This window comes from Bison bison, unplaced genomic scaffold, assembly GCF_000754665.1.
Source record: "Bison bison bison isolate TAMUID 2011002044 unplaced genomic scaffold, Bison_UMD1.0 scf7180017864383, whole genome shotgun sequence".
NCBI classification, from domain to species: Eukaryota; Metazoa; Chordata; class Mammalia; order Artiodactyla; family Bovidae; genus Bison; species Bison bison.
Genome location: NW_011494955.1, coordinates 2,512,695 through 2,521,264, shown reverse-complemented (window position 1 = coordinate 2,521,264; position 8,570 = coordinate 2,512,695). Strand labels below are relative to the sequence as shown.

Genomic DNA, 8,570 nt, shown 5'->3' with positions numbered 1-8,570 from the left:
TGGAATTCCAGTTGAGCTATTTCAACTCCTAAAAGATGATGCTGTGAAAGTGCTGCACTCAATATGCAAGCAAATCTGGAAAACTCAGCAGTGGCCACAGGACTGGAAAAGGTCAGTTTTCATCCCAATCCCAAAGAAAGGCAATGCCAAAGAATGCTCAAACTACCGCACAACTGTACTCATCTCTCATGCTAGCAAAGTAATGCTCAAAATTCTCCAAGCCAGGCTTCAACAGTATGTGAATTGTGAACTTCCAGATGTTCAAGTTGGATTTAGAAAAGGCAGAGGAACCAGAGATCAAATTGCCAACATCTGCTGGATCATCAAAAAAGCAAGAGAGTTTCAGAAAAACATCTACTTTTGCTTTATTGACTATGCCAAAGCCTTTGACTGTGTGGATCACAACAAACTGGAAAATTCTTCAAGAGATGGGAATACCAGACCACCTGACCTGCCTCCTAAGAAATCTGTTTGCCGGTCAAGAAGCAACCACTAGAACCACATGTGGAACAATGGACTGGTTCCAAACTGAGAAAGGAGTATGTCAAGGCTGTATATTGTCACCCTACTTGTTTAACTTACATGCAGAGTACATAATGAGAAATGCCGGGCTGGATGAAGCACAAGCTGGAATCAAGATTGCCAGGAGAAATGTCAATAACCTCAGATATGCAGATGACACCACCCTTATGGCAGAAGAACTAAAGAGTCTCTTGATGAAAGTGAAAGAGGAGAGTGAAAATGTTGGCTTAAAACTCAACATTCAGAAATCTAAGATCATGGCATCCGGTCCTGTCACTTCATGGCAAACAGATGGGGAAACAATGGAAACAGTGAGAGACTTTATTTTGGGGGGGCAAAGCTATGACCAACCTAGACAGCATATTAAAAGGCAGAGACAGTACTTTGCCAGCAAAGGTCCATCTAGTCAAAACTATGGATTTTCCAATAGTCATGTGTGGATGTGAGAGTTGGACTATAAAAAAGCTGAGCACCAAAGAATTGATGCTTTTGAACTGTGGTGTTGGAGAAGACTCTTGAGAGTCCCTTGGACTGCAAGGAGATCCAACCAGTCCATCCTAAAGGAAATCAGTCCTGAATATTCATTGGAAGGACTGATGCTGAAGCTGAAACTCCAATACTTGGGCCACCTGATGCGAAGAACCAACTCATTGGAAAAGACCTTGATGCTGGGAAAGATTGAAGGCAGGAGGAGGAGGGGACAACAGAGGATGAGATGGTTGGATGGCATCACTGAAGCGATAGACATGAGTTTGAGTAGGCTCCAGGAGTTGGTGATGGACAGGGAAGCTCGGCGTGCTGCAGTCTTTGGGGTTCCAAAGAGCTGGACACGACTGAGTGACTGAACCGAACTGAACTGAATGTCCTGAAGAACTACTATGACTGAAACTCCCATTGTCTGAGGAGGCACAGGATTTATGGGTTCACAGTAGGGATGGAATGGCAGTGGACAAAGTAACTTCACAAAAATTGATGAACCAAGTGCTTGTTACCCTTTTTCTTGTCCTAGTCTTCTTTATACTGTAAGCTTCAGAAAGCAGTGAGTAGAAAGAGCGCTGAAAAAAGTGAAGTGAAAAGTGTTAGTCGCTCAGTTGTGTCCAACTCTTTGTGGTCCCATGAACTGTATAGCCTGCAAGGCTCCTCTGTCCATGGAATTCTCCAGGCAAGAAGAGTAGAGTGGTTTGCCATTCCCTTCTCCAGGGGATCTTCCTGACCCAGGGATCAAACCCGGGTCTCTTGTATTGCAGGCAGATTCTTTACTGTCTGATCCACCAGGGAAGCCACTGATGTGGGCTCAAATTTTTGCCACATTCTAGGTGTCTTTGAACTGATTAAAAAGGGCTATGATATCTACTCATAGTTAACAGAATTAAATCATGTATGCAAACTTCCTCAGCATATAAGCATATAATAGGACCTTATATATGTATATAGTGCATTAATAAATCTGAATATGGTACTTTCAATAAGTCTTTAAGTTATTTCAAGAGTAATGTGCTGCGCCAGTTCATATTGACTTTTGAGAACTACTTGCTAAGTTTCCAGGAATTTTGTGAGCTGGTTGTTAACCTATTATTATTATTGTTGTTGTTATTACAGATAATCTACAGGTTATCTAGACTTACAATTGAATAAAATATACTTATTAAAAATAAGGGTGGTGGTTGTTCAGTTGCCCAGTCATGTCTGACTCTTTGCAACTCCATGGATTGCAGCATGCCAGTAGTGAATCCTAAAAATTCATCTTTTCCTAATTATTTTATTACATTTTACTATGATCTATGTTCATGAAGTTATTTACATCTACTGTATTTAGATATTCTGTTCTGTTGTTTTCATTACTTTTCCTCTTTGCTTTTCAGTTTGGGAAGTTTCTACTGACATATCTTCAAACTCCCTGATTCTTTCCTTGGTCATGTCCAGAGTAGTGATTAGCCCATCAAGGCATTTCTTATTTCTGCTATCGTGCTTTTGAATTCTAGCCTTTTGATTCTTTCTTAAGAGTTTTCATCTCTCTGCTTATATCACTCACTGATTCTTTCATGGTGTCCATTTTTTCCATTAGAGTTCTTAGGATATTAATGTTACATTTCCAGTTTCTGCCATATATGAGTCTGATTCTAATGCTTGCTTTATGTGTACATATATTTATGTATCTCGAATGCCCTGGGCATGGCCAAATATATATTTGTCCAGTTGTCCAATATGTATTTGTATATATGGCCATGCCCCAGGGCATGTGGAATCCTAGTTCTTTGACTAAGTGTTGAGCCTGGGCCCCTCTGCAGTGGAAGCATGGAGCCTAACCACAGGACTGCCAGGGAAATACCAACTGTATTTTTTGCATTTTAGCATGCCTTGTAAACTTTTTATAGAAAGTGAGACATGATATATTTGGTAAAGGGAACTGAGGTACTATGTTTGTCTGGCTGGGAGTTAGGCTATGTTTCCTGTTTGTTAAAGCTGTAGGTGTCAAATTTCCTCTGATGTCCTTGTTTCCTCTGATGTCTTTGGGTTTCCCTAGAAATTCCTTCTTAATAGGGTCTGAGTTTATAGTTCTTTTAGACCGAATCACCTGTTAATGTTACAGGAACTCAACTGATGTGTTGGTAAAGGGTGGGGAGGGGAAGTGTCCTGTAGGTCTCATTCTTTTAGTGAGATTGTGTCCCCATACTCTGACCTTCATAGATGCTTTTTGTCTGTTTTCCCTCTTACATGAAACAATACAGCTACAGGAAACTGGAGTTGGCTTATTCTCCTTCTCCCACATTGGTCAGGCTCTGTTGAATAGTTTCCTTGAGGGAGGGGCTTTTTTAAGGAGAACTGAATGCTCTAGTATATTTCAAAATGGCTACTTTTCACTCTCCCCATTGGAAGGATGAAAGGATTTTTCTCCTATCTTCATAGTAAGACCTGTGGGGCTCTGAGAGGTAAAACTCATGAAAATGTGGATACCTACTTAGGCTGGGCACCAAGGAACTTTGTTTCTGGAAATCTTTCAATCAAGTTCATGTTCAGTCTCCAGTAGTTAATCAATTGTCCTTAAAATATTTACATCAATTACTGATTCCATGATTTTGCTCCTAGTAAGCCACGATTCTGTGTTCTGCCTGTTCTGATTCTTCTTTTTTTGTGGTAGAGGTTTGCCCTGTCACCTTGATTCTCTGATGGATCTAAGAAGGGTTACTGATTTTCAGTTTGTTCAACTTTTTTGTTGTGAGAACAGGAGTGATAACTTCTAAGCTCTTTATATGTCATACTGGAAACCAGAATCCCTGTCTATTACACCTGAATGGAGGAAATACTATGTGATGGTATGTTCATCTCTTCCCCATTTCATGATCAGTGATGTCACACTGGTAGTTTGAAATTAACTATGGTGAAAGAATTACACTACAGAAATTGGCAAATACTACAGTCAATTTATTTGCTTTGTCAACTGTTTATACTTAAAAAAGTGATCAAGAAAATGTTAATAATGTACATTAAGTTTAAAAATGTATATTTGCAGCCATTAAATATTGTCAAAAGCACAAAAAATTGAAATATTTTTCCAGTATTCAAAAACTATTATCCAATTCAGCAAAGATGTTGCTCAAGTCACTGACAAATAAGTGAAGTTCCAACATGTCTCTTTGCTTCACTTTCACTTTATTAATGTATGTGAAAATGTCAACCAGCAATCAAAGCTATACAGGCATCCCTCATTTTATTGCCCTTTACTTTTTTGCACTTTGCAGATACTGTGCTTTTTAAAAACTGAAGGTTGGAGTGAGTCTACCAGCATAAACTTTTTTCCAACCACATTTGCTCACTTTGTGTTTCTGTGTCACATTTTGGTAGTTCTCACAATGTATTGTCATTACTATTATTTGTTATAGTGATCTGTGGTCAGTGATCTTTCATGCTACTATTGCAAAAAGATTACAACTCACTGAAGGCTCAGATGGTGGTTAGCATTTTTAAGCAACAAAATATTTTTTAATTAAGGTATGTATTATTGTTTTTTAGATATAATGCTACTGCACACTTAAGAACCAAAACATTCATGACTTGCTTTATTGCAATATTTGCTTTATCGTGGTGGTCTGAAACCGAGCCCACAATATCTCCAAGGTATGCCTGTATTTGTCTGTCAAATGTCACCAAACATTTGGTTCTTGATTCAAGATTTGGGAAAATTCAATGCAAGCATTTCATGAGGATCAGCTGGCTATACAAAATTTACAATAAAGAAAATTATATATTTTAGTTTTATAAATTGCATGCTATATATCCTATCAGTAAATTTTGTAATAAACTTATGTAAATATACACATCACTCAACTTGGAGCTGGGGATAGTTATGAATAGCACACCATCTTTTCATATTTTTGTTTGGAAACTACATGAATGTGTGGAGAAATTGTTGTAAAAGCAGTAAATGGTAATGTGTGACACGACTTAAATATGACATTCATAAGCACAATGCAAAATAAGATCAAAGCATGAAATATCATCCTATACCCAGAATGAATAGCCTTGTAAGTGTGACAGGAAACAGAGTCCTATTTAAAATGTAAAAAAAAAAAAAAAAAAAGAGGGAAATTTCTCTGGTCTAAGATTTTGTCAGTTGTTCTTTAAGGGCCATGTGTCTGAAAGTTAACACTATTCTGACAATAAGCATATGGTGAACACCTACCGTGTGCCAAATGGTGTTCTGTTCAGGATGACATTTAAGATCACAGCTAACAGCAACCAGTGAAGAAAAATAAGTAAAGGGAATCCAAACCGGAAAAGAAGAAATTAAACCAACACTGCTTGCAGATGACATGAGAGTATACATAGAAGATCCTAAAGACGCTACCAGAAAACTACTGGAACTCATTAATGAATTTGGTAAAGTTGCAGGTTACAAAATCAATACACAGAAATCTGTTGCGTTTCTATACACCAGCAATGAAAGATCAGAAAGAGAAGTTCAAGAAGCAATTCCATTTACCATCACATCAAAAAGAATAGAATCAGTTCAGTTCAGTTGCTCAGTCATGTGCGACTCTTTGTGACCCCAAAGACTGCAGCACGCCAAGCTTCCCTGTCCATCACCAACTCCTGGAGCCTACTCAAACTCATGTCTATCGCTTCAGTGATGCCATCCAACCATCTCATCCTCTGTTGTCCCCTCCTCCTCCTGCCTTCAATCTTTTCCAGCATCAGGGTTTTTTTCCAATGAGTTGGTTCTTCACATCAGGTGGCCAAAATATTGGAGTTTCAGCGTTAGCATCATTCCTTCCAAAGAACAGCCAGGACTGATCTCCTTTAGAAGGGACTGGTTGGATATCCTTGCAGTCCAAGGGACTCTCAAGAGTCTTCTCCAACACCACAGTTCAAAATCATCAATTCTTCAGCACCCAGCTTTCTTCACAGTCCAACTCTCACATCCATATATGACTACTGGAAAAACCATAGGTTTGACTAGACGGACCTTTGTTGGTAAAGTAATGTCTCTGCTTTTTAATATGCTGTTTAGGTTGGTCATAGCTTTTCTTCCAAGGAGCAAGTGTCTTTTAATTTCATGACAGCAGTCACCATCTGCAGTGATTTTGAAGCCCCCCAAAATAAAGTCTTTCACTGTTTCCATTGTTTCCCTATCTATTTGCCATGAAGTGATGGGACTGGATGCCATGATCTTAGTTTTCTGAATGTTGAGTTTTAAGCCAACTTTTTCACTCTCCTTTTTCACTTTCATTAAGAGGCTCTCTGGTTCTTGTTCACTTTCTGCCATAAGGATGGTGTCATCTGCATATGTGAGGTTATTTATATGGAATATTATTGAGCCATAAAAAGGAACACATTTGAGTCAATTCTAATGAAGTGGATGAACATAGAGCCTATTATAGAGAGTGAAGTCAGAAAAACAAGTATCGTATACTAATGCATATATATGGAATCTAGAAAAATGGTACTGATAAAATTATTTGCAGGGCAGGAGTAGAGACACAGACATAGTGAACAGACTTATGGACACAGTGCAGCAGGCAGTGGGGGCGGGGGAGGGGGCGAGGAGAGGGTGGGATGTATGGAGAGTAACATGGAAACTTACATTACCATATGTAAAATAGATAGCCAATGGGAATTTTCTGTATGACTCAGGCAACTCAAACCAGGACTCTGTAACAACCTAGAAGGTTGGTATAGGGAGGAAGATTCAGGAGGGAGGTATACGTATGGCTGACTCACATTGACAGTTGGCAGAAACCAACACAATTATGTAATTACCTTAAATTAAAAAATATAAAATTTAAAAAAGGAGAGGATTAAAAACAACAACAAAAAAAAAGATTCTATCACTCAGGGATGAGCCTTAGAGAGCATCACTGGCTGCCCTTGGCCTTTGTAAGGCTTAGTAAAATTGGCCTGGTGTAGGGATGGAGAAGCCTTTAGTGGCCAGAGGACTGCCAGAAATTGTGATGAGGAGGCAATGGAGCAGAAGATGCTGAGCTGGGAATGAGGGGAATGGGTGTAAATGGTTGACACTGTGGACTCTGGCAAGGAACACTAGACTCTCACTCTCAAAAAAAACACGAGACAGCAAAAGAGACACTGATGTACAGAGCAGTCTTGTGGACTCTATGCGAGAGGGAGAGGGTGGGAAGATTTGGGAGAATGGCATTGAAACATGTAAAATATCATGTATGAAACGAGATGCCAGTCCAGGTTCGATGCACGATACTGGATGCTTGGGGCTAGTGCACTGGGACAACCCAGAGGGATGGTATGGGGAGGGAGGAGGGAGGAGGGTTCAGGATGCGGAACACATGTATACCTGTGGCGGATTCATTTTGATGTTTGGCAAAACTAATACAATTATATAAAGTTTATTTTATTTTTTTTTGGTTTATAAAATGTAATTTTATGTTACTCTCCTGTTACATAGGGTGTAACATTTTCACAAGGCTTTTTTGGGACTACAGTCAATGATTAGCAACATACAATAGTGGTCCAACTCTCTAAATAACAATCACTAGACAAACTGGACACCCTCTCACATGTGCACAAATCTGCATGGAAAAGTACTAATGTTTTAGACTGGACTGTGTGCTTTTTTCCCCCTTTCTAGTGTATTAAGAAATGACATGCACTTTAATTTGCCAAAAGCAATGGTTGTATTCTGGCAGCAACATGCTACTTCTATTACATAGTAAAGTGAATACCAGAACTACAAAGGCAGAAGGTGTAAGTGAGTTTTTATTGGGAAGGGAAGTTGTCAACTTAAACAGCAGCAAATGAGAGTGAATAAGGAAACTCCCTGTTGTCACAGATACACAAGACCTCCATCACATATGATACAGGAGGCATTTAATCTGTGATTCCCCCAGCCCCAAAATGTTGAATGCTTTTCCATTCAATCTAATACTTCTGGATTCCTACTAAAAAGGAATGCATTAAGAGGATGGAAAAGTTGCTCACTGAAAGGAAATCTCTGAAGAAGAGTAAAGGAGGGAATGTAGAAATTAAGAAGTTATGTAGAACACTCTTTAAATTGTAATTAGCTACATTTTCATATCTTCACAGTAATACAAAACACAGTCACTTGCAGAACTGGTTCAGATTACTTAAATACCAGATACATTTTTAGTCTTCTACATAAGTGTTTGGAAGTTACTTATGTTTGTATGAAATGAAGCTATTAATACTTTTCTACAGCAGTAACTGCACACCAGGAAGGCTAAGACAAACACAAATCAAGGAATGGAGTTTTCCCAAAGCTGCAGTGTGAAAAGACTATAAACAGTTGATTCCATACACATGAATGGGTTTCTTTGCTATAGGAAATCCAAATGGAATAAGGAATGGAGATGAGTAAAAAGGTTTCAAGGGGAAGAAAGATGACACCCTGTATGCACTTCGTTTTCTGCCCCTTCTGCCGCATCACATTCTTCTCCTGCACTGTCTGATGTCCATAATGTGAGGTTGTCTCTCAGCAGCTGCATGATGAGGGTGCTGTCTTTTGTACGAGTCTTCATTCAGTGTGTCGAGTTCTGCAATAGCCTCATGTAAAGTTAAAA

General features: G+C 39.0%; 1 long non-coding RNA gene across 1 annotated transcript in view; it reads right to left on the bottom strand.

Moving 5' to 3' along the window:
* Positions 1 to 7,614: 7,614 nt before the first annotated feature.
* The window catches only part of LOC105001458, a 6,226-nt gene continuing 5,270 nt past the window's right edge, over positions 7,615 to 8,570 (bottom strand). The window contains exon 2 of the long non-coding RNA XR_826869.1: positions 7,615 to 8,543. This is a non-coding gene — a long non-coding RNA (uncharacterized LOC105001458). The remainder of the gene's footprint in view (positions 8,544 to 8,570) is intronic.